Here is a 25,761-nt window from a genome sequence, read left to right as displayed (position 1 = left end):
TGAATCGCCAGGCAATTTCCTGCCGTGAGATTAGCTGAGCAAACAGGGCGGCTCTGGGAGGGTGCGGGCACGGTTTTCCTTGCCTGGGGCTGGGGTTGCGTTTACCTGTGCCCTCTGCCTCCCCCTCATCTCCAGGGAGCCGTGTTTGAGTGAGGGCAGCCCTCTGCCCTCCCGACTCCGGAGGGCAGCTGAGTTACCTGGGTACCCTGCTGCTCACCCCACTTGCTGCCACCTGCTAGAAGCCTTCCTGCAATTTAGTCTTACCTGAAAAAAAATACACAGGTGCATGTATGTGTGTATACGTATGTATATGTGTGTGTGTACACAGACACGGCCCCCAAGAGACCCCCCATCCAGGCCCACCCATCAGCAAGGGATGCACACAGGTGGCAGCTGCACCCACCAGCATTTTGCTGTCCCAAGCTGGAGAGTGGGCTAGTGAGCCCAGGCAGACCTCGCTAGCAGTGTTTTCAAACCAAAGCAAGCATACAAACCAACAGCAGCTTGGCAAAGTGTATTTGCCCAAGCAGCGCACTTCACCTACCCTGTGTTTGGCAAGTAGCCGGGGGCACCAACCCAGACCCCTTCAGAGGTCCCTGCTCAGGAGGCTGCGCAGTGGCAAAGGCATCAAGGCTTCCAGCTGTTACCGAGGAAAATGAAAAGTGTATAGAGCCTCTGGGGAGGTGTCATCCCACCCTTGGGTTCAGTGGATGCTGGGATCCCAGGGTGTTTATAACAAACCTTTGCTTTCTAAGTGCATGTATAGTGTCAGCTTGGTAAGGAAAATGCCAGCGGTGAAAGATTCGAGCCAGCCTGGAGGACTGTGCTCAGGGCAGCGAGCCAGAGTATCCTGCATAGCGATCATGTTTCCTGCTGTGTGGCCTTGTTGCTCTACCTTTCCCCATTTGTTTCCCAAAGAGGAAATTTGGGGATTGCAGCATGTACCTGCTGTGCAGGGGTCCCAACGGAGGACTCAAAGCCCACACGGACCTCAGCAGTTGTAAACCACTATCACTATCACTGACTTTTCCCATCCACCACAGGGAAATGGGGTTCCTTGAGATCAGGTTCCTGCCTTGTGTATTCCCGTGGATATTTTATTTGGCTAAAACCGTTACTTTACCACAATAAAACCTTTGTAATAACTCATTAAATTCTGAAATCTGTATAGTAACAGTCACGGTACCGGAGAATATTAAAAAAAAAAAAAAAAAAAAAAAAAAAGGCCTCATGTCCTAACTTACACATAAATAGATAAAAATACAAGCTTTTGAGACTAATTACTTTAATAGGCCAGAATCTAGATGCACTCTTCTTATGTGAAGCCCCCACAAATGTTCGATTACTTCACTTACTACTAATGTTGAACCTGGCTCTTCTGTTTTGTTCACTGAACAAGCAAGAAGGATTGCACACAGTTAAAAAAATAAAGGCATATAGGTGTAACAAATGCAGAGTTAAGGACATGCTCACAGCTGGAAGAAGTGAGAATGACTTTGAACCCTGCCACAGCCAGAGCCAAAAGCAGCCAGCCTTCTCTTCATCTCATGTGATCTTCCTACTCCTTTAAAGTGGGAAAACTGTAAGTAATAATCTGCAAAAACCTCCCTAGGGAAAATGATGCCTAATAGTATGAAAGGAGTAACTTAGCACTTGTGGTTAAACTGTTACTCTGAAGGACTTTCGATACGCTGGCTGAAATGTTCCTTTAGTTAGTTTCTACATAGTAGGTGAGGTGACAGCAAAGCTAGATCAGGCAGAAATATGTCTGTACCTCATATTTGTGCACTAGGAAAATTTTATCTGAGTGACTGTCATCTGTTTCTTGACAGCAAAGGAGAGAAAAATAAGGAATAAAGCTTATTTCTAAAATAACAAGAGGTGCTCAAAACCAGCCATAGCTGAGGCCCTAAAATATCTTGATAAGCTGGAATGTCTAACAGACAAGAGTCTGGATATTAAAAACAAAAAAAATACTGTCTTGGACATTTTATGAGTAGAAAATACTTAAAAATTGGCAAACAAGTGAAACTCCAAAAACTAAAGAGCTGAAAACTCTTGTTGGAACAAAACCAGCAACATTACTATTAAAGAAAGTCAGGAAAAAGATGGTGGAAACTTGCACGAGAGCTACAAGTCGTAGATGAGTTCAACAGTCCACCTAACTGGCTTTAACTGTTTTCATGGCAGTTGCATGGCTACCTCAAGTGTACTACATATGACAGCAGCTGAGTATGCAAGCAAAGTATGCAAGTAAAAGTTTAGTTTCCATGGTAATTTGTATAAGTAGAAATCAAATGTTGGAATGCTTGCAAAAAGTATGGTTTAATCGGGAGCACTGAATATGGTAAAAAAAATACTTCAGCGCCATGCTTCTGTAACAGGGAAGGAGAGATCTCTTCAGCCACGTCAGGACTGAGGTCACCTCTGAACAGGCACATGCAATCACAACCGCTGCACTACCTGGTCCCTCACCTTGGCATATTTTATCCACATCAGGTGAGGACATGACTGCATTTCTGTCAAATGAGCCAAGGCCCACCATTGGGAGGCTCAGGCTTTATGCTGCCTGCAGGAAGAGAGACAATACCCAACCTGACAAAGTCAGTTGAGATAAAGCTACCTGTTTATGGCTGGGTGTAGCTACACCCAGTCTTTTCTTTGGTGGCAAAACTGGTCTGGTTTCTTCCCTTTCCTGCCTTAACTATTCATTTGGGTTCCCAGTCTATAGTTTGTGACCTTCTTTGGTGGCCTGACGCAGTTATTCATGAAAACCAGATAACAATTCAGGTGAAACTTCTTCCTTCCCTGCACTTCTTCCCCTTCTGAAAAAGGTCCAACAAGTCGTTGCATTGGAGTGGTTGATGAGAAGAGGAACAGAGATCTGAGAAGCTGTGCTTGAGACTGAGCCTCTCTTTCTTGAACTGGTGTCACCAATACACCAATGGATTATTAATTTGCACTCTTTTTGAACAAACATGTAGCAACAAAAGAAGTTGTAAGGATTCAGTGCTTTCCAGCGTGTCACCAGAGCATTTTGAACCACTGCCTCAGTGAAGAAACACAGCTGTTGCTTGCCATTGCAGAATAAAACTACACAATTGTTTATAGCTTGAAAAGAATAACAGTGGTCACAACCAGAACTTCTAGTGAAACTTCAAAGCAAGCAGTAACTTCCTCAAAGACATTTTGAGGCAGTGTACCAGACTGGATTCTAGGTACTGAAAGAAATTTCATTATTAAGACTCATTGAGAATCTCTACACAATAAAAAGGCAACCTGGAGCATGACTGCATTCACCAGTACCATTCCCATGGAAGACTCCCTCCCAGTAGTTACACTGGTCATCCAAGTTAAAACCTAAATGTATATTAATGTAGCACACAGAAGAGAGGTATATCAAATAATAATAAAATAATGTAAGCTGAAGTTCAACCAGTGGAATGTCCTTCTGCCTTGGTCCAAAACTTTCTTAAATTGTCACACAAGAGCTATCAAGAAGAAACTGCCTTGGGAAAATAAGTTACATGAGTAATCAAATCTCATGCTTCAGGGCACGAGTCAATTGCTGGAAGGGTCAAGAAAGGAATTTCCTCACTCTCTTCCTTTGCACAGTTGTACACAATTAACTAGGTTGTAATTGCAAGGCAAGAAAGCGGTTAGGTTCTGCATTCCTCTGAATCATCAAGTGCTGGCTGCTTTTGCAGCTGAACTCAGAGCTCAAGGGACAGGTCTGGTAGGTGGGTTTTAGTTGCACTCCCGTGAGGTGTTGCCTGGATTTGCAGCATGCGTGTGAGGTCTGCTCTTCCTTCGATGCTGACTGCCTAGCTCAGAGTATGGCTGCATTGCAGAGCCACCATTAAAGTGAGGACTCAACTAATTTAGGTGGTTAGTTTTCTGTTAGTAATAAGCAGTTACTTTAAAAATGTCTCTGTCGATAAATTGTACAACTCGTAATGACTCATTTAAGTAGCAGCAATGTTGTAGCCGTAATTGCCTAAAGATATAAACAAGATAAGATTTGTTGGAAAGGTAACCATATTTATTTAAGCAACTAGTCCATTTAGTGCAGTGAAAGATCATGCTATTTCTTCTTTAAATAGAACATTTTAGTAATCAAAAGGACTTTTGCTAACACAGGCCAGGTATTACTCTGCTTCAAATCACAAGAGCACTACCCTATTAGCTCATGTATGGCTATCTGTCTTTGCAGCTTATTAATTGCTTCCCTTTGCTAGAATCAGCATGCTTCCGTGAATGGGGGTGGCTTAAGTGGCTTAATTAGCCAACTCTGATACTGCAGCTAAACTCGCCACAGTCTTACTAAAGTCTTTCTGTATACAAGTACATTTTTGATATACAATCTGTGAACAAACATCTTGAAAACTGCAAGCACGAGGTCTACAGGTAAAACCTTAGTCCATGCTCTTCACAGATGTTAAGTCAGTCGGCAAACGTTTGGCAGAAGACATGGTCCAAATGCCACAGCCACACCGGTTTACAACTATAGTCACAGATTAAGGCAGCTAATCATTTTCGTACTCTCTGTGGTGAGATGCAAGGGTGTCTTCATCTTACACTTGCTCTTCTTTTTTTGCCAGCAAGCAATAAGCTGATTCCTAAATGCCCATATACACCTTAGTGTGGGGCCTTATGATTTGCCTCTGATGCCAAGTCAGGGAAGTTTCCTGTTCTCCTTTGGTCCCTATCCTTCTTTATCAAATCTGGATGCAGATATATATATCGAACAATGAACAATGTGGTGGGTTATGTCAGTGAGATAGTACTTTCTCTAGTAGGAAATTGGACAAATGGCTTAAATGCTTTTAGATTCAAGGTTACAGAAGAAATGTCAGTGGGAGCAAGGTGTGGAACACAAGAATGCAAGATACTACTTTAATTTCACAGTTAATCTGTGAAAAGATAGATCTCTGTGTTGAAATAAACTCCTTTGGTTTCTTCCTCCTGCAAAATATATTCTTCCCCTTCAGGTCAAACTCATTTAATTGATACAGAGTCAAAAGAGGTAAAACAATGCATTTCCACCAAAAGGATAGATGGTTGCCAAAACTTACTTCATTCTGTCCAGAGTCACTTGGGCTGGAACTGATGTAGTGGCTTTCATAAAGGAAAAATCTCCGCCTAACAAAGTTTAGATAAAATATATCTTCACAACTGATTCATGAAGCTGCCTTGGCTGACAAGTTTTTATTTGTGCATTAAGAAGGGTTGTAGAGGTTTTTTCTCAGCAGATGGCCTCCAAATGTGAAATTAAGTCCCATTAGCAGCACGAAGGATGACACGATATAGCTACTACTTTCTGGCATTAATAGGGGCAGAATAAGATGCAGAGATGTATTTTAGCCTCAGCTTTGGGAAATTTTTCTCCAAATAGATGTGGGAATAAAAGCGACTGAAAAACATAAATTATAACCATTTTCTCCCTGTGTAGCCCTTACTCAAAACTGTCTTATGTACTTAGACAAAATGTACAGAACCCAAAGATAAACATCCTGAAGAAGCACTAATGCCCAATGCAAAATCAACCTAAACCAAAAGAGTAGGCAAGTGACAACCCACCATCTAAACTCCCCACTGTACCTTCAGCAAAATCCTAAAAATACAGCGAGGTAAGAGAAAAGATTACAGAATCAAATATGTTCAGCTCCTGTCAGAATGTGCAGGAGAAGGGGAAAGATGGACCCACACCTCCCTGTAGGTTTTTTAACTGATGTGTGCTGTAGGAATCTGCCTGCTGCAGCCAGGACAGCTTCTATCCTGGAAAGATTGTTGGCATGCAAGGCGTGATATGGCACATACACCTCACATATGCCCACTGCCCAGAGAGGTGGTAGATGCCCCATCCCTGGAGACATTTCAGGCCAGGCTGGACGGGGCTCTGAGCAACCTGATCTAGTTGAAGATGTCCCTGCTCATGGCAGGGGGTTGGACTAGATGACCTTTGAAGGTCCCTTCCAGTCCAAACTGTTCTATGATTCTGTATCACATTCTTCCCTTTTCCCTTTATGTCAGGCCCATTTTGGGTTACCCTGGGAAATAACAGTGGATCATCCTACAGGTAAAGCTTGTTGCCTGTGCCTGCTGTTACATATGCCACCTTCCTCACGGGTGCCATCAGCACGTCAGTAACACTATGGGCCTCTGGCAGACAGGGCAGGGGCTGAAACTGTCGCCTCCACCCCTTCAGGGAGGCTGCAAACTGCTGGAAGAGTTGTTGGCACCACGAGCTTCCTCTAAAGAAAGTAAAACACTTGGGTACTTGAGATTCAAAGCCCCACATGTCTCCAGCTGCCCAGCCTGCAGTGGCCACAGCCCCTGCGTTTTAACCAGAAGCTGAAGCTTTGTGGGGCAACACCTCAACTAATGGTGTGACGGTAAACTGTAACACAAACAAACTCAGCTATTGGGGGAATATGAGAGGTTTGGAAGCGCTATTTTACAGGAGCTGGAACACGTAAAGCCTGCTGATTTAAACTCATATTGTTGCCTAGGTTGCTCACCCCAGAGCATCCGTCTCCATCCTGCAGCGCTGCTCCCGGCAGCCCAGGCAGCCTGTGTGTGAAGGAGCCCTAGATGTGCTCTTCAGCCTGGGTTTGCACCACTGTGGCCACGACACCACGCGCTTCCAATGAAATTCCCACTGACTGATGTAGGATTAGACCCACAGGAAGCAATAAAATATGCTTGCTGATCCCAGAGTATCACAGGAAATTAACATACGACAATCTTTAACACATTGTTTTAATAAATTGTAATTTTGTACTGTAGTTTAAAGACCACTGTGAAATCTGAGATAGCAAGCTGGGGGTGGTCTCGCTTCTTTTTTATAATGCCTTGTTTGCACGTTGTTTTTTTTCTTCCTTTCCCTTTGTACTACCGAAACCTCAAAACAGTCAGGGAGGCATCGCAGCGTCCACGAGCAACAACCTTCATTTTGGTTGCAAGCTCCCCAGACTGTCCTGTAAATGACAAACCCATTCTAACAAAGAAGAGAAATGCACTATCTTGGTGATACATTTTGCAGACAGGGCATAAATTAGGCAGCAATATGAAATGGGGACACAAAAGTAACCCGTAGGAGCCAGGAGATTAATGCATAAAGAGAGGAGAGGGCTGACAGCAGATCCTCATTAGACGTAGGAGCAGTTTGGCATTAGCGGTGCTTTCTTAAACCTCAGAAGTTTAACAAGAGAAAAATGTTTCTTTATGCCTCAGATCTCCGCTTTAGCTAACGGAGGTTTCAGGTTCCCCCTCCCCCCTTCATTTCTGGAGAGGCTGCCAAGTTTTCCCAGAGCTAAAAGCAACAACTTTCTGTTAAACGTTACTTCATGCTTCTGGTATTAATCTAATAGCAGGCTAGATGGGGAGGAGGGGGAAGCAGCAATGAAAGCTGATTTCCTGCCATGCAGTGGGAAATCCATAGAAAATTCAGATCTAACACTAATTTTAACAGCTGGATGACTGCTTTGGCTTTTACTCGCCATAGGAACATGCAACTGCATACTTTTTTTTCTTTTTTCTTGTTATGAAAGGAAAACAGACGTCAAACAAAAAGGAAAATAAAAAGAAAGCTCGAAATTGTAAATACCCTGATTAAACTATCCTATTCAACTATGCTAGAAATATCAACACATTTTGCAAATTGCCTCTCATTTCTGTTAACATTTCTAATAAGAACATTCATGGAAACAGAAAATATACAAGGAAATCATATTGCTAATAAGCACTTCAACAAATATTTACTCAGGAAGTGCTCCAGCAACCACTTTGAAAAGAGTCTTAGCAGGCTTGAGAATCACACAATCGAGACATAGAAATAAAACTCCCTGATGGAGGTGAAAAAAAAATCATGGCAAAAAGTGCAGATTGCGAACACTCCACATGTCAGAGACATGGCCATATCTAACATACCCTGAAGGACTGTTAGAAGCAACTCTCTCAAGCTATGCAGCATGCCGGTGGGTAACTTCTTACATTCAGCCTCCATTTTCTGGATAACTTCTTTATTAGGAAGGGCTTGACTACTTGTTCTGATGATGATTGTTGGGAGGGTGATGGCCACAAGTGTAGTCCTTTATCTTGGCTATTAAAAAAGTGTTTTTTTCCTCCTTCTATGTGTTTTGCTCAGCTTTTGCTCCACCTGTTTCTCACACGCCATATGGCTCAAATCATGACATATTGCTGATTTTTTTACATTGATGCAAAGAACGCTTTATACAGTACACATGCTGAAATTGTACCCTGTTCTGTAGGTAAAGCAGGGCTTTGGCTTATTTGTGCGTGCTGTGTATACTAGGAAGGATCCTTACCGCAGATTATCTTGATGATAAAGCTTTACCTGCCCACTGATGCGTGCAATCCACAGAACACGGCAGCTGGTTTTTATGTCTCTAGCTGCAGCCAGCTGTTAGACTGAAAGCGTTAATAACCATTTTCCTCAGTCCCAGGCTTGCATTAAACAAACTGGAAGACTCAAAGAGTCTCAGGGGTAGTAGTGATGGCAGAAAAGCACCAGAAGCTAACACCCGAAACATGAAGTATAAGCCACGCTATGTGAGACGGGAGGCTTCTCACGGGGCAGATAAACACAAGGCTGGAACATTTGATAGCTTGAAGTACTGATGGGCAGGAGAGGAGAAAAATAAAAGCCTTGAAAACAAGTAAGAGAATGAGAAAAGTTGCAGTGGATATCACATTAGAAAGACGTTGAAAGAGATGGAGCTTGTTAGGGGTGCAGTACTGCTAAAAAGGCAGAGACATATAAAAAGAAAATTGTTTCCAGTTTCTTTATTCTGTGTTCATAAACCCCAGGACATTATGCACAGTTTTTAAGTCAACAGGACCATTGCCATCGCTCCCTCTGTACTCCAAAAATTCCAGCTGGTATCAGGTTTTCCTTGTAATGGAAACAAGCTGGCAGAACTTCAAAGACTTGATAACAGCTTATACAGAGAAAGGACAGCAGTAGTTAGTTATACTTCACTATTAAAAATGTTGTCTTTTTTTTTTTTTTTATGAGAGGTTGGATTGAATTTGGCAATGCCTAAAATAGTGCCACTTGTGTCTGCTTGCAGCTCAGGAAGAGAATGTGAATATGTAGCTGCACCGGAATTTTTTCGGGAAAGGCTATCTAACAGCTCAATTTTTGTTAAATATGCTGTAGCCAGAGGCTACGAGCATCATGAAATAATCGAGCTCAGTCAGCTTTTAAATGACTGAAAAACTGAAATGGGAGTTTTGAAGAATAGGAAATATGAGTACCCTATTTATTTCTTTATTTGAAGGTACAGAAATCACCCAACCCTGATAAGCATTGTCTTAACAGCACAAACACTCAGAAGAACCTAGGGAAGTGAATGAAAAAAGTTTGAGTAAGTGGAAATAAACCTTTAATTTATAATTGGATATAACAAATTATAAATTTGCCATTGATGGACAAATCCAGTTCAAAAAATTGCCCCTCAGTCTTAATGTTACATCCTTTTCACCACGGTAGGATTCTAGGTTCAGTTTCAAGACTGTCCTCGCTTTCCATGTAGTGCCAAATGGCATCTGTACTACATTAAAGTGATGAGATCCATGCCACTTTTCAGAGGTTTAAGAATTATGCTGGGGCTCACAGCAACCAGAGGCTGAGTATCTATATAAATAAGGCATTTTTACTTCTCTAGAAAAAAATGTTTCTCTCTTAAAAATATTACAGTCCCTCATTTTTTTCCCTCCTCCTCCTCTTCTTCCCTGATCATATGCAACTGAAGAAATGGCCTTTGTTAGTTTTTATGGGCTGGCAAGAAGCCCAAAGATCCAGCTGACAAAAACCTCAAGTCAGCAAATCCAGTGTGAGGAATGTCCTTTTCAGAGCCCTCAGTTCACAGTCTCGCTGTCACGGAGCATCTCAATAGCTCCACACAGAAGAGCCTCGTGTGGCTCTTCTTTACAAGGTGAATGATCCTTACTCTGTTCCTTGTCCTTAAGTAATTAGCTCTCCTCATCCATCCATTGCTGCCTGGGGTTTGCACGCTGAGCTCTGGAGGAAGAAGATGCAACAGCATCTGTCCAAAAAGAAGCTCCCATCAACACGTTCAGAGAGCAATTGCAAAGCTCAGTGAATCAGCTCCTGTCACTCCCACCCCACATTATACCTGTTACATAGCATCACATACTTCAGAGGGAAGCAGCCCAAGAGGGCTCTGTCAGCCTGGACAGCGTACGATCAGCAAAAGGTCCCTGAGTTGAACACGTGTGTGCTGCTGTAAATCCCAGCCCACTGCCGGATCACTTGAGTTTGCACCAAGATTTCTACCGTGAAACAGTCGAGGACTTCACAGAAACGGCTGGATCATAGTGATCAGCATTCAGAAAAACAGGTGCTGCAAACAAACTTCAGTGTCTATCACATGCATTAGTTGGATAAGATGAATTTTGAGAATTTTTCCCCAAAGGAATTCAGTGCTTTTTAAGGAAATGAAGAACACAGTAAATAAAGATCTAACCAGGCAGCACAGGAAACTGCACTATGGCTTCACAGCGCAGAAGTGGTTCATCCTGGAATCAGGGCACTTCAAATAATATCAAAATAAGCACCCACTTCTCACGCAGTTTTTTTTCCTGAGCCTTTCCTTAGCTGACACAACAAGCAAACACTGCTCTTTCTGTTCTTTCTCCTCCCCTTTCCTCAGTAGCCCTTTGGTATTTACCTCCTCTTATTTTGGATTTCCTGTCTGTACCCTAGGGAAAGGATTTTCCTGTGAGAAACAAATGTCACACTGCTGATCTGCTTGGATGCCAACAGACCAAGTCTATCCTCCATGTGAAGCAAAGCTTTTGTCTACCTGCTATCAGAATAGTACTACCCTCAGATTATTCTCTTTTTTTTGAACCCATTTGATTTGTAACTAACTTTTGAGGATTAGCTTTCCGGTCCCTAGTAGAGTCACTATTTCCATGTATGAAATTAACAAGGATGCAACTGTTTTGGGTGAATGAAGACCTAGACTGGAAGAAATCTCAAAATCACAACCAAGCATTAAGCATTTTGAAAGCATACCTACTTTCTATAGGGTACTGCATAGCACATATCTTTTTGGTTACTGTATTTAACATTTTGGTCTGAGAGGGTGAGAAAAGCAAGGGAAAATGCTCTGTATCTCTTCTTCACATGTACAGAGAGCAGGGCAGAGCAACTCTGCCAGAAGCATCCAGATATGGGGATACTGAACATATGAAGCTGTTTCTGAAATTAAAGAAGGTGTTTTTTTCATGACGGGGGGGCAGTCTTCCTGGCAATTCACACCCAATTATTCAAGGAAATGCAGGAAAAAAATAAAAACAAACACTACTGCAACTGAACAGCGAAAGTCCCAGCAGATGTGTCTATTCAGATGGTTGAGACATAAAACTTGCTTCACCTCAAACACAGTTTTTGAGCTTTTGTCTTTCCCCAGCCATCAAATAGAGCAGTAAACCATAAGCCTCTGGGCTGGAAGATGGCCAGGGCTGATGAGCGCCCAGGCAGCTTGCTGACAGGCTTTGGAAGTGCTCGGGAAGGACAAAGGTGCCACCTCTCATCTCTGGCTCTGCAGAGGCCAGAAGACACAACACAATTGCTTTGTAAAGACAGAAAAGTAATTTCTGGAAGATCACTGGGGAATGTGTTTATGTGCAAGCATGCTCAAGTACAAGGTGTGCATGTTATATTGAGCATATGTCATAGCAGCGGAGTGCAAAAGTCTGGCCGAAGAATGCGGTAGGATAAATTACTTACTTATTGCATTTTCATTTAGAGGTCTTCAGGGTGTTTGGAGCTTAGGATGCTGAAAATGCCTTAGATGTCTTTGCTATCCTCTTGTGATGCGTTATAAGAAATGCTAGATTGCCATGATTGCAACAGCCTGACTGTGGCAAGCAACAGTCTGTGGCTTTGAATGGGTTGTACTATATATCCTCAAGATGCTGCAGAGCACTGGGGAGTGTTTTGTGGCTTGTGGCATATGCAGAATGGGTGATTTGTAGACCTTTGGGGTCTAACCAGCTATTAACCCTGTGCTTCAGAGGCACTGGACTAGATGACCATGGCAGTTTATTCCACGTACAGCGCGTAGTACATCCCACTGCTTGCAATTTTGTAAGGAATAAGTAATTGCCTTCAGTATACTCTCACTTCAAAAGTTGACTAAAAAACTTCTTTATTACATGTGAAAGGATTTCTGCATACAAAAGACTCAAGATGGGGTAACGCATTCTGGAAAGCTCAGAAAAGCCAGTGCTCCAGCCAGTGCACCACCAGAGACCTAGCTGGGGTTCAGAAGAATGCAATGCAATTATGTACAGCTTTCCTTCAGTTTTACCTTAAGCCCGTTTGCTTTGCATTTTCTGCAATGTAAGCATAAGAAGCGCCTAAACCTACACTTAGTGAGCATTCATGGCACTAATGAAAGTCAGATTCAGACAGTGCTTTAATAAAAGTCAGGCTGTTGTACAGGAAATTACGTGGACCCTGCAGACACTTTCAAACCAGAGGAACTATCTGTGGAAGGCACTGTTTAGATGGTCTCAAACTTTGTCTCAGTTTCAGCCAAAACTCATAATGTTAGAAATATCTTAATGTCATGCTTATAAATAGACCATCAAAAGTCTTTTTCAAATAAAGACATGAGAGGCAACCTTTCTGTCACAGCCAGACAACTCATTCACATGCTAAATCCAGTCAACAAAGCAAACACTGTGCAAAAAATCTGATTTCTTCTAAGCAATGAGATAGATGAATAACGAAGTAAAGTTCATTTGAGGGAGCATGTGGGGGACACTGTAGTAATCAGAAAGATGAGTAAAAGTTAACTGTGATCAAGCTGATAATGCAATAAAAAGCAAACTTCCAAACCTAAGTGCAGTCTCACTTTGCTAAATTCAACTCTGTAGCAAGTAAATATTCCTATGGGGAAAGCTCCAGTAGAATCTACTTAGGTCAGGTGGGTCTGGTTTGTGTTTTATTCTGACCTGGCCTTTCCCTTCTAATTGATGTCCATTTATGTTTTCTACACTGAAATCTGAAGTTGCATTCCCTATAAAAGATCTACCTGCTCAATGACAGCTGGAAGCGGAGATCCCTGTTTCTTGGCCACTACAGTAACGAGGAGATCCATCGGTTACCACATTCTGAGCTGGTCAATACTTCTGCCTCATTTCTTTCTGGCAGATGGACAGATGATGGAAACTGGTACTGCTTTTTTTTTTTTTCTGATACAAAGCCTTCTGATTTCAGAGCAACTACTTAAACAGAAGTTCTCACGTATCAGTGAGAACTTCAGAGCTGGTAACGCCTTGCTTGCTCAGAGCTCCACTTCTGAAAACTCAGCTTTTATTCAGTCAGGCAGCAAGTATTAATTTTTGCTGGGACTTTCTTGATGCCTTCTCTGTGTGCTGATCTGATGCCTTTCTTGTTTCTCTTCCACATGAACAATATTCAGCCACCTGCATGTTAACTCAGCCTGTTATCAAACCTTCCACCTACACAGTACATTCTTAAACAGCTTTGTACATACCCTCTTTTTTGGGGTGGTGTCTCCTATTGTTTCAGCTATTTATTCCATAAAGCTTAATTGCACTTTACAGTTGACTGAAATGGAGGGTAGCTGTTACACCCACTACCTTCAGCAACACTTCATACAACTGCCAGCCATCACAAGATGTACATTTTTAGTACGCAGGCAAGCCATTGCATTTATGTTCCTCAGAACTATTCAGCAGGACACTACCCACCAACAACAGGTTTTCTTGGAAACACAGATCTCTTCCCATAAAACTTCTGGAGCTGCAGACCACCTTCTGCTATCTTCATGCAGCAAAGAAGCCCTGTATTTAAATGCAGCAGCAGCTACCTTTTCCTTGACAGAGGTAGTATCTAAGTACTACAGGGAAACATTCTCTTCCACTCTTCCTCCTGCCCTTTAAATCACTCTCCTCTCCCCAGCTAATTCCCTTTTCCAATTAAATCTGCCAATGGGCTGTTCTCTTTTCTGCAAGAGCTGGATTTTCCTTTACTGTAGACTCATAACTTTGTGGAACACAACTCAAAATTAACCTGTATTGTCAGCTAGCCTCAATGTGGTGAGAGAAAACATAGCCAGAATGTCTTGGGTAAAAAAAAAATAAAAGGGAATTTTAACCTTTCAGTCAAAACTGGCATTTTTGGCAATGAGTAGAAGCTGTTTTCATACTCTGGAGAGCTCTTGCCAATGCTACATCCATGTTCAATCTCCTCCTCTGTTTATCTGGGGTTAAAACCTCTGCTCCAAGTTAGGCAGAACTATCTCTAAAGTGGGATGCATCCTTTGTCAAGTCAGTGTGTGATACCACAAAACAAATGTTCACAAATTAAAGCAATGCATTAGCATCCAAAAGCAGACATTAAGATAGCTAAGTTAACAAGAAAAAAAGTGTGTGTAATAAAAAGAGTAACATTTCAAACAATTGTCCTTTTACTCTTGTGTGGAATAAACGCATGTCAAACCTCCAGCTCTGCTAAGGAGCAAGCATCGTTCTCCAGCAGTAACAGAGCTGCAGCACTGACAGCAATCGAGCTCAGGCAGAAATCTTTAGAATTCCACTGTTCATACACTATTTCCAGACTTTTGGAGGTGCTTCAGATTTGAGTCTCCTAGGAACTGACTTGTGCCAACTTGGCGCTCCAAACTTGTTCAGCTTTTTTTAGTGCCTTTGCTTCCTGGGCAGAGGCCTAGGGGTGATGAAGGGAGGACCACTGCCCTTTGCAAGAGCCTCATGAAGCACAGGATGATGCTCTGAGCACAGCAGCAAGCTCTCCTCCCTGTGGCATGGCTGATCCCTCACTGTGATCCTGCCCTTTGCAATCATCTCCTTTAGCACAGCTTCCCAATGCTCACCTCTAGGCTGGGCCACTTCCCAGGCTGAGGAACAATCTCTGTTTACCTAACAACACCATCCTGACTTAGAGAGTGATGTCCTTTCTCTGGCCCATTTGACACAGAAAAATTATCAGTTTTGGAGCTTTTCCACTTAAAACAAAGAGACTTGTGTGAGCACCACTTGCCAAGACCTGCTCCATGGAGCACACAAAGGAGCACAGTGTCATGGAAATAAACGAGCTGCTTCCTTGCACAAGCACAGTGGTATTCTTCCTCCTGACTGTCATGCCCTGGCGGGAACCTCACCTGGCACCTATTGTTGTCAACCAACAGGTCATAACCTGAAGGCAAAACGCTGTTGAAAACAGACACAAGCTGTTCACAAGAACAAAGAAAACTGAATGCATGAGCAGGCTTTGGAAATCCCATGGAAGATTTATCTGATGAGTGATGAGCAGATTGCAAAAATGCTTAAGTACTTCTGGGAAGTACCAGGTCCCACAACTGCTCCATCCCAGGAAACTGACTCATCATTAGGCAGAAAAGTCATGCTCTCTCTTGCTTTCTTTCTCTGTGGCTTGATGACTCTTCCTTCTTTTCCTGGCCAGATCATGACTCCACATCAACAGGTGAAGCAGAGAGTGCCTCCGTGCCAATTCATTCACTAAATAAGCCAATTATCCTGCACACAAGGTGTAAACTTGAGCTGTCTTAGGTGAGGAAGAAAGCTCATGCCGAATTGATACCCTTCACTTCCTGGATGAGAAGTGGGCACTGCTGTAACTCAGAGAAGAGCAAATCCTCTGTGTATAAAGAAACAACACAGGTGCCTGTGCCCAAGGCGTGAATCCTGATGTCAAGTGACAGTTTACTTCAAAATGGTGAACATGCGCTCGGCCCACGAGTGCACAGGAATATTTTACACATTTTTGTCCTTGTCAACAGCCTTTCCTTGGCTGCTTGCTCTCTCCAGTAGGCCATGGAGCCCCTTTTTGGGCACCTGGACCAAGGCCAGGTGTTGCAGCACAAGCACTGCATATTTAAAACTTATACCTGTTCCTATACCTGAGCTGCTGTTGCTTGTAATGGCTTGTGCTGCAGTGCAAACCCACAAAGGATTCACACAGGTAACTGCCAGCTGGGAATTTTTGACATTTCAAGTGCTCAGCTCTTTTTTAACATTTGTTTTTGTTTGTTTGTTTTGTTTCGATTTTTTTTTTTTTTTAACACAACTTGATATGTTTCTAAAATAAAGTTTTAAAAAGTATGGAAATTATATCACATGGGAATTTCAGACCTTAGTACAGACCTCTGTTCCCTGGGATCAGTGGTAAAATATGCCCGTAAACCACTGTCACATCTCTGCTTTAAAGCATAAGGTACTAATACTTCCCTCTGAAAAGGTTCAAATAATTTGTATCACAGGCATGTGTATTTCCCAACCCAAGTTCAGTAGCCCTTGGTGAAGTGTCCCATAAAATTCACCTTGAGGCAAGCATCCCATTTACTGAGTAGCTCACCCTTGGCTTTTGAAATTGATAACATCCTAAACAATGAAATGGAGCCCTGAATGCATATGTTTGTACCTACTATTTCTACAGGAATATAGTGCTCCTCAAGGATAAAGCATGGATCCTTACTATGCGTTAAAAATAGACAGTCCAGAGGAGAGTGAGCTTTTGCTATTCAGTCATGCACAAGCTGGCAGAGGAGTTAACAAAACAGGCTGCTCTACCTAGCTGGCCCGTCAACACATCGTCCCCATAATTAGCCGTGCCCTCTGCAACCTCTTGTTAGCCCAGATGGTCTAAGAAATATCAGCATCTCTTCAGAGCTGAAATGTAGAGAGTCCCAGTCAAGAAACAGCATGAGCTTACCTTCACAACAATGTGGTGATCCTTGGTGTGAGTGACCCGTGCTCCTTGAGTTTAATTGTCACCTTCTGAATGCTGGGGTCAGGATGCAGGACTTCACTGATGAAGACATACTAAACCCTCTCTGGCTCAGAGCTCACACACCGGGGCTTCTGGAAGGCAGAGCAACCATACAGACGGAGCCAACTCACACTGATATTCTATGGAGACTATTTGGAGGCTTGGCCTCAATTAGCATATAAATGAAGTGATACATGCAGTCGCAGCTTGCCAGAACACGAGACAGAATAATCTCCCCCATTTGGCAGCTCTCTAGAGCATTTAGTTTGTGAATGAGGAGCCAGGCACACTTTGAAGCCAAGCTGGGTCCACAGCTTACAGCCAATTGACTTTACATGGCGAAAACAGATCTTGAGAAGTGGTGAAGCAGACCAGCACTTTTTCTGCTCTTAAACTTAAGTTGCTATTATAGGAAAGTGACTTTAAAGATACTCATCACTGTTCCAGTAGGCTGATAGCATTTCACCTATTGCATCCAGAGGCCCAGATGAGCTGTGGTATGGCCCTCTGGCTGCAGGCGTCTGGCCATGAGCAGAGTGCTTGATTTTATTCCAAGTAAAGGAGAAGGAACTGAAAGTTCACAGGAAAAATGATATGGAGGAGATGTGACCACGTAGCTGCTGAGCTTAGACACAGACAGAAACTTTACTTGCAGATCTGTATTTGGGAAAGAATAAGGAGACGAAATGGAAGCAAAGACATTCAAAACTGATGCACAGAGCATAGATGGAAGGAGTACTGATGTTTATTTGTATAGCCTATGCAAGCCTTTTAAGGTATTTCAGTTAAGACAGAGGGAGAAGGCTTGTGTTTTTCTACAAATGCCTTTCGCATTTATTAGGGTTTATTTTTCCTTCTTTAAATATTTTCAATTGTCAGGGGCTCAGTTCAGACGCAAAAGCAAGGAAAGCTAAGCACAAAGGCACGCAGATTTTTCCAAGAGCAGCACAGTCTTGCTCCTATAGCTACACAGTCTACTTTGGGGAGGATCAAAGTTCTAGGGAAAAAGCAAAATCAATTTAAACACAGGTAAAACGTAAAAGAAATATCAGTGCGAGGCTACAATAGTCTTTTTTCGTCAGACCTTTTAACTCTGCTTTAAATACACTGACTGGAAAAAAAAAAAAAGATCCATTCTCCAGTTACATTAGCAACCACAGTCAAGCCTAGCTCAACTATACATGTTGCTGTGTCTTGTTTTCCATCCTGGGACAAATGCTTCTCTTTAAAAGCTTAGAATTACAAGAAAATCCTACATGTCTCTTTTAAGAACCTCTTTGCATCCTTCAGCTAGCTTGTAGTTTCTTTGTGCACCAAATTTGTTCTTTCCTTTGTTTTTAAGCTCCAATTTAGTGCTTTCCTACGATGCTGTTGCAGCTGCAATCTGGAACTGCACAGATGGTTCATTCTTTGCAAATGCCCCTTGCCTGCTGTGCAGCTGGGGTGAGGTAGGTGCTGCGCTCCTGCCCGTTTCACCTTGGAGGCATCTGAACACATGGGTTCCTATAAAATCCATGAAGTCTCTACCTGGTCCTGGACTTGCTTTAGCAGTCAGGTGGGTACAATCCCATCTGCTGTTCACAGCTAGGAGAGCCACAATCTGAATATCCACTTTTTCTATGTCACAAAATAGTGAAACAACCTTAATGAAAAGCAGGAATGACAATCTGCTTGAGCAAGAGCTGGGAACTTCAACAACTTGGATCAAAGAAATATGTGACATCCAGCTTGATTCGATGCAAATGAATTAATGTCACAAGACAAGAAACCTCAACATATAAATACCCCTTAAAAAGCACCCCCCTTGCCCATTTCATTAATGTTACCCACCCCTAGGCAATCCACTTTCCTGGTAAGCCATTTCTGGCACAGCTATTGTGTGAAGGGTGGTTTCTGATATTGCACTCTGGAAAATATCCCATTCAAGTTTCAACAAGGGAGAAGTATTTCATTGAGGATTTAGCATTTGTTTAACCCACCCTAACAAAAAAAAAGGAGAAAAGTGGTTCATCAAAAATGAGTGTAGCAGAATGAAATAATCCCATGACTCAGGGTTGAACCAGAGTTATGATGCAAATCTACTAGTGACTCCAACTTGCATCTGTTCAAATTAAAGGGCAAATCTGCTCTAATCTTGTTAGGTCTTGCATATTCTAACAACACTACCTGAACTGGAACAGCAACATAATTTTCCAGTTGTCTCCACACTTTCTTGTGGTCAGGACCTAAGAGCAGCTCTTACAAAAATAGAGGGCTGCTTCCCAAAATTTTTGCTTTGTAAATACACTTCTTATTCATGCTTCTAGGCACATAACATCACCTCTAGGATCATGAACCTTTTATGACCATGACCTATAGTTTGGAAATTACAGCTTATTATTAAATGAAGATGCTAGCTCTATCCTGAACTCACCCTCAAAAGGTGCTGTGCAGATTACTTCATTAAATCTTGTCTCTGTTTCTCTTCCCCTACCTCAAAAAGCAAAGCAACATAGTTTAGTAGAGCAACAATAAGGAATATTCTGTGGAGCTTTTGCTTGGTTTGTATTATCTGAGTGCTGCGAGGCCCCAGCTGTGCTCACAGACGAGGAGTCTTCAGGGGACCAGCTCTGCTTGGCTGAACCCTTCTGCATGCTCTGTAGCAAAACGTGACCACGCACTACAAACATCATTGCATGGGTTTAAGCTACCTGTCTCAAATGAACGAAGTATTAGGCTGCAAAAGAAGCCTGGTACTGAGCTACAGATACTCTTTATGGACTCCACTAACGAGCAAACAGCTAACAACCTTCACAGCCTGGGGACATGTGCGCCTCATGGGTGTTGCACCATGGACAAGTGCCACACACGTCTGTCTTGTCTGATGCGATTTCCAACCTCTGGCTCATGCCAATTTTAGTGGCTTCCCTTGCTGTCCAAGGGCAGGGAAGCAGCAGAGGCATGCTGCCAGGATTTGCACCACCTTTCTAGGGACCACCACAGGGGCAGCAGCCCATCACACAGTCCCACGGGTCATCACCTTCCTCCACTCCCCTCAGTGGCTGCCAGAGCTGCCTCCAGCCCTGACACCAAATCCTGCCTTTGGTGCAGTTTCCAGTTAGTAAAGTGTACATGGCAAATGGTTGCAAGCCTTAAAGCCCCAGCTGTTTTTATTGAGCCTTCCTGTACCTATTGCTTGTAGAAATCAGCATTCAGGAAGGTCAGGAACAAGGTTGATTTCTCATTCAAAAGGAACTAATGTGCAAAACAAGGAACTTGGAGAAGCTAACAACCTTCTGTGAGGTTCAGCATGAACTACAGAGACCAGCTGCAAAATAGCAGTTGGATTTCAACTGTAAACAGACTGAGTTTTACAGCTAGTTTATATATCTATTTTGGTGAAGTTATTTATTCTACAGGAAAAATGCTATTTGTAAGGCCCCGGGACAGCAGGGGGACAAGAGGGGAAGAGGAAGTCCTGCTTGTGTTGTTGGAAGCAACTTCACTTCTAGACTCAGAAAGGGACTTAAAATAAACATTTCACAAAGCTACAAATTTGGAGAATCTTCAAGAAAATCATGCCTTTTTATCCTTTATTTAAAAGAAAAAAAAAAAGTCTTACAGCTCTGCCATCAAGATATTTAAAGCAACTTTCCTGCCTTTAACAGCACACCCTGTTTTTTGTTTCCTGGCTGGGGGTGGGGGAAAAAAAACCCACAGAGATACAGAAATTACAGCCCAAGGTAAATAAGAATAGCATGTGTTTTAGTATCTTTGTGAGGCAGTGAGGTAAATGGAAGGAAGACTGGACTAAATATAAATAAGAACAGAAGAAAGAGAAAGACTGTCCAGGTCAAAAAACCTTTGAAGAAGCTGTAAATTCTGTGCAGACTTGATACAAACTGTATATTTTAAATGAATTAATTTCATGCAGTAAGCTGCTGTTTAAAGGTAAAGTCCACATTGAAACAAGGGTGGCCCTAACTGAAGGAAGCTTTTAAGTGAAAACAAGTGATATCTGCCATCTTCATCTAATGTAAAACAAGCAAATACTAAAACATGCCATTTCTCATGCTATCCTATACTGTCCTTCAGAGAAGTCCATCTTCTTCCATAGTTAAAAATGAAAAGCAGGCTCATTTGGTTTCTATAAAAACATTTCAAGTGAAAAACAAAAGATGAGGTATTTGTTTTTTATTCTCAGATTTCTCCAAAACACAAATGACGACAAAGCGGTCTGGAAACCTAATCATGAGTAACAGGCACCCAAACACCACCAAGACATGAAACATTTCCAGAAGCTCTCAAGCCTGTAGGACCCAGGGAAATCAGCACAGCTTCACTGAAAGACCTGACTCATTCCTCCCTAAGATGAGTTTTGGGGCACCAGGAACCATGGGCCATACGTCTTACGACTATGCCAGCTGCTGATTTGTCAGCTGCTTGGTTTCCTCCCCCACCATGACCTTTACCACAGACATTTGCCTTTAAAAACAAACTAACAAAATACAACAACAAACTTTTAATCAGATCAAACAATAACACAATAGCAGTAAGGAAAAAATAATGAAAATATAAAGAATCCTTTGCTCAACACATTCTAAGAAGGTGCTGCCACCACAGTCATTCAAAAAAAGCCAGCCATTTATTCACAGCACAAGAGGAACATGCTGATAAATGTGCATTTTCCCCCTCTGAGGCTTGTTATGAATCACCACATTATCAAAATATATGTTGCCTCTAGGTGAAATTCCACCAAAATTAAAACTATCAGCATGTCTTAAAGTTCGCCCTACAAGATACCAGGCACTCTGCTCACCCTTCTGCAAATAGTTACCTGGACCTTAACAGGGAATACTAAAATATATTTCTACTTCACCCCAGAATTTTGCATCATAACTACAGAGTTTAATTTGCAGTGTGCATATTTACAATTTCAATCAGCATATTTTAGCTTCTTAAGGTTTAATGACAGCCAGTGACCAGTACAAGTCCTATCATCAGCTTTTTGCTTTCAGATCCCAATTTTAACAAATGCCGCATTATTTTTGCCTCTGCCAAAGGCAGGAATGCTTATAGCAAACCAGGTTCACAGAAGTTCTCCTCTTTGCACAGTCCCAGACTCAGTGTCACAAGAAGAGGTCATAACACAAAATCACAGGAGTACTATGATTTTGAAATCAAGGTTTAATGAGCTTCACAGGCCAATACAAACATTTCCCTATCTTTTTATTTATTCAGTACTGTAATTTCTTCTGCACAATTAGATTATTTATTCAGAGGAGTCTGTGATGCACTTTCCACCTTCAAAGCACCCATGCAAAGGCAGGCATGCAGCTACGTTGTTGGAGAAACACAACTTGGGGCCTGGTGAGAAAAGCTCTAAACCTTCTGCCTTGCAAGATAAAGTTTTGATGTTTAATTTGTCCCTTCGTTTTGCGACATGGGGCAATTTAGGAGATAGGATTTGCATTTAAAGCATTTGTTATTCCTTTAACATTAATTTAGGCTAATATTTAAAAATCTAATATTGTGTTCTTTCCTCTAATTCTTGAATTTATTCTCTCTCGTATTAAAAATGACCAAAGTATTTTTCTTATTTAACATACAATAAATACCACATATAAATTGCTTTATTTCTGTCATTTGTATTATATTTACACTATTTATATTATATTATTTATATTGTATTATATTTAACACTATATTTAATAATTAACCCTGGAGCATGCTCTGCACTCCATTAAATTTGATGCATAAAGAAAATTATTTTCTTAGTGTTAGCAACAGAAACGAATATTAGGGTAGTATAGCGAGAAATTTATTCACAGAAATACAAAGGAACTAAAAGCACTAAGTAGAAGGTTGTCCTTTTAGAAATTAATCCAAAATAAGACTTTGCCATTAACATTTTTACTTAAAGTCTTCCTTTTCATTGGTTACTACTTCTAAGGCTCTATGCCTGCAACTGGGCTGTTAAATCTAATTTAATTAATGGTATATGATGCTTCCAATGCCTCTCCAATAAGGAGCTTTTTGGTTTTGTAAACAAAGGTTTCCACTTACTGTTAAGTTTCAGAAAGTATTTTAGCAGGATGCAGCCAGCATCAGTCAAAACATGGCTTTATTTTCCACAGACTGCTCTGCACTTTGTTTCAATTTGAAATGATGAACCAATAAACATACATTTTAAGACTAATGTAAGCCTTTTAAAAGCTTAATCTGAGGTTATTCATCTGAGATAACTGGCATCTTTTAAAGTCACAGAAAGTACCTAAGCAATATTCAGCTCCCTTGCCTGAACAACAGTATAAATATGGGTTAGATATTGATTTCTGAATAATTATTACAGATCTGCATCAGTTTGAGTAAGGAACTTAGACCTTATCAGTGTAATGGAAAAGAGTCAAAACAACTTTCTATCACTGCACAATGTTTTCTTTTTCCCCATTTAGTCTTTGGCAATTAACGAAGTTTAATCCCAAATGTCTTAGACATCTTTGTAGAAAGCCAAACATTTCTTTGAACATCTTGTGCTCAAATGTCACATCTGGAAAAGACAGCATTTTAAAGTCTTACTACACTTTACTTAGTTTTTGATTTGTGATATACTAGAAACAATCTAGATCTGCAGAAAAAATTGCCTGAAGTCATCATATAACCAGACTACTGATTATGATACCCAAACCAAAGGCTAGGATTTTCTTTAAGTTCAGTCACAGCAAACAAGTATTTCAAAAAAGGCTGGGATTCTCTTTGCATTTTAAGAGTTGGAAGCATTAGTGTGCTCCCATTGCTATGTTATCTACAGTGACAGTAATGAATTTGAAAGACTGACAACTTCTACATCAGTGGTGACATCAACAGAATTATTCCCGGAAATGAAAAGATGAAGAATTTGTTTTCAAGTGTTCCAGTCCATATTTTCTAAAGTAACTGTGAATATGGATCTCTACAACTCTGGCAGATGCAAAACAGAGAGCAGCTCCGAAGGCTTTGGTTTTCAGACAACACTGAGGATTTCTCATCTGAAAACCCAGGCCCTACATGGCTGTACATACAGACTGCAGAACAAGAGGCTGGAGAGCAGCTCTGCAGAGTGGGATCTGGGGGTTCTGGTCGATGGCAAGTTGAACATGAGCCAACAGTGCGTCCCGGCAGCCAAGAGGGCCACCCGTGTCCTGGGTGCATCCAGCACAGCATTGCCAGCCGGGCAGGGAGGTGATTGTCCCGCTCTGCTCTGCACTGGTGCGGCCTCACCTGGAGCACTGTGTGCAGTTCTGGACAACACAGGATAAAAAGGATATAAAGCTAAAAGAGACTGTCCAGAGGAGGGCCATGAAGTTGGTGAAAGGTTTGGAGAGGAAGCCATATGAGGAGCAGCTGAAGTCACTTGGTTTGTTCATCCTGGAGTAGACTTAGAGGAGACCTCATGGGGCTACAGCTTCCTCACAAGGGGAGGAAGAGGGGCAGGTGCTGATCTCTCTGGTGACCAATAACAGGACCCAGAGGAATGGCAGGAAGATGTGCCAGGGGAGGTTTAGGTTGGACATGAGGAAAAGGTTCTTCCCCCAGAGGGTGGTGGAGCACTGGAACAGGCTCCCCAGGGAGGTGTCACAGCCCCAAGCCTGACAGTGTTCAAGAAGAGACTGGACAGCACCCTCAGACACATGGTGTGAACTGTGGGGTTGTCCTGTGCAGGGACAGGAGTTGGACTCGATGATCCTTGTCGGTCCCTTCCAACTCAGGGCATTCTATGATTCTGTGGCATCTTTTAAAACACCACCAATGGGAAAATAACACCCATAGTCACTTTAGAAAATCATACCACACAATTTCAGACTCTGCCTTAAGCAGGGACTTCCTTGTGATCACCCATGTAAGGTTTGGTCACTCTACTCAAAGTAAATCTTAAACAGTGTTTTTCAGTGCCAAGGGTGGGATGGGGTAGTTGCACCATCTAACTGAGATACCTACCAGAGGAGGTTGCATTACAGGATCAATCCCTTCATGCACCCTCTTTCATATCAGGGATATATAAGCAAATGACACCAATAAAACTTTGGAAAAAGGACAAGGGAGTATCTGGGAGCTGTGTCATGAGAAACCTCTCTTGCTTCCTTTGTGAGCTGCCAGATAGCCATCTGACATCCCCAGGGGATAGGGGCAGCTCTGGTCCAAGAGAAATTTTAATTCCTTGGGTGAAGCAACAGCATGAGGTGGCCACCTCTGCAGATCATTGATGGCACAGGTTGCCTGGGGCAGCAATGGCCTGGACCCTACAGATGACCCCCATAGGACTGTTGGCTGCCATGAGAGTACTCACCCCTAGACAGCTGCTGCAACAGCTGCTGACTGCCCACCACTTCTATGATGTGGGGAATGGCCAAGTCCTTCACTCAAGCAACACTCTTCCTCCAAGCTGCCTGCCTGAGGAAAGGCTTTCCCAGCCTTGCACCAGTGTTTTGGTAGGATGAGCACCCTTGGAACTCAGCTGGATGTTGTAAAAGCTCTGCAGACATCCAGCCTGAGTCCCAGATTTTCTGGCCAGCTGACATTCACCTTCTGGAGTGCAGTCAGTGACCACCTGTCCTGGTTTTGTTAAAACAAGTTTCTCTTTTAGTGAATTCTGCCTGACAGCTAAAGCTTTCATATTAGCTGCATTTTCCTGGAAAACCAGATACATGTTTTGGTAAACATAGCAGTGAAATGCAAACTTATTGATAAGCACAGATGGACATCTCACAAGAAGGGCAACAAGAAACAGGTGACCAAGAAACTGACCAACAGAGCATAACATCCCATTCACAGGTATACTTCATATTAAAGTGGGAGATCACAAGGATCTCGTCCCTTTTTCCTTATGGCTGACATTAGAAGAAGACCTTGCGAGTCATTCCTGCAAACTGAGGTCTAGTGACAGACTGAATCCAGTTCCAGTTGGC

The 25,761-nt window shown here is 42.3% G+C and overlaps 1 protein-coding gene across 2 annotated transcripts in view; it reads right to left on the bottom strand.

Annotated features, from left to right (window-relative positions):
• PHLDB2 (pleckstrin homology like domain family B member 2) overlaps positions 1 to 25,761 on the bottom strand; it is a 130,360-nt gene that overhangs the window by 74,404 nt on the left and 30,195 nt on the right. Inside the window, exon 2 of one of the 2 annotated variants that reach the window (XM_065076142.1) lies at positions 16,781 to 16,929. The exons of the other annotated variant lie outside the window; for it this stretch is intronic. The gene's annotated coding sequence lies outside the window, so the exon portion shown is untranslated. The remainder of the gene's footprint in view (positions 1 to 16,780; positions 16,930 to 25,761) is intronic. 2 annotated transcript variants of the gene reach the window in all.

This window comes from Columba livia, chromosome 1 (genome assembly GCF_036013475.1).
Source record: "Columba livia isolate bColLiv1 breed racing homer chromosome 1, bColLiv1.pat.W.v2, whole genome shotgun sequence".
In the NCBI taxonomy this organism is placed as follows: Eukaryota; Metazoa; Chordata; class Aves; order Columbiformes; family Columbidae; genus Columba; species Columba livia.
The sequence above is the reverse complement of the archived record's forward strand: the minus strand, read 5'-3'. Positions and strand labels throughout refer to the sequence as shown.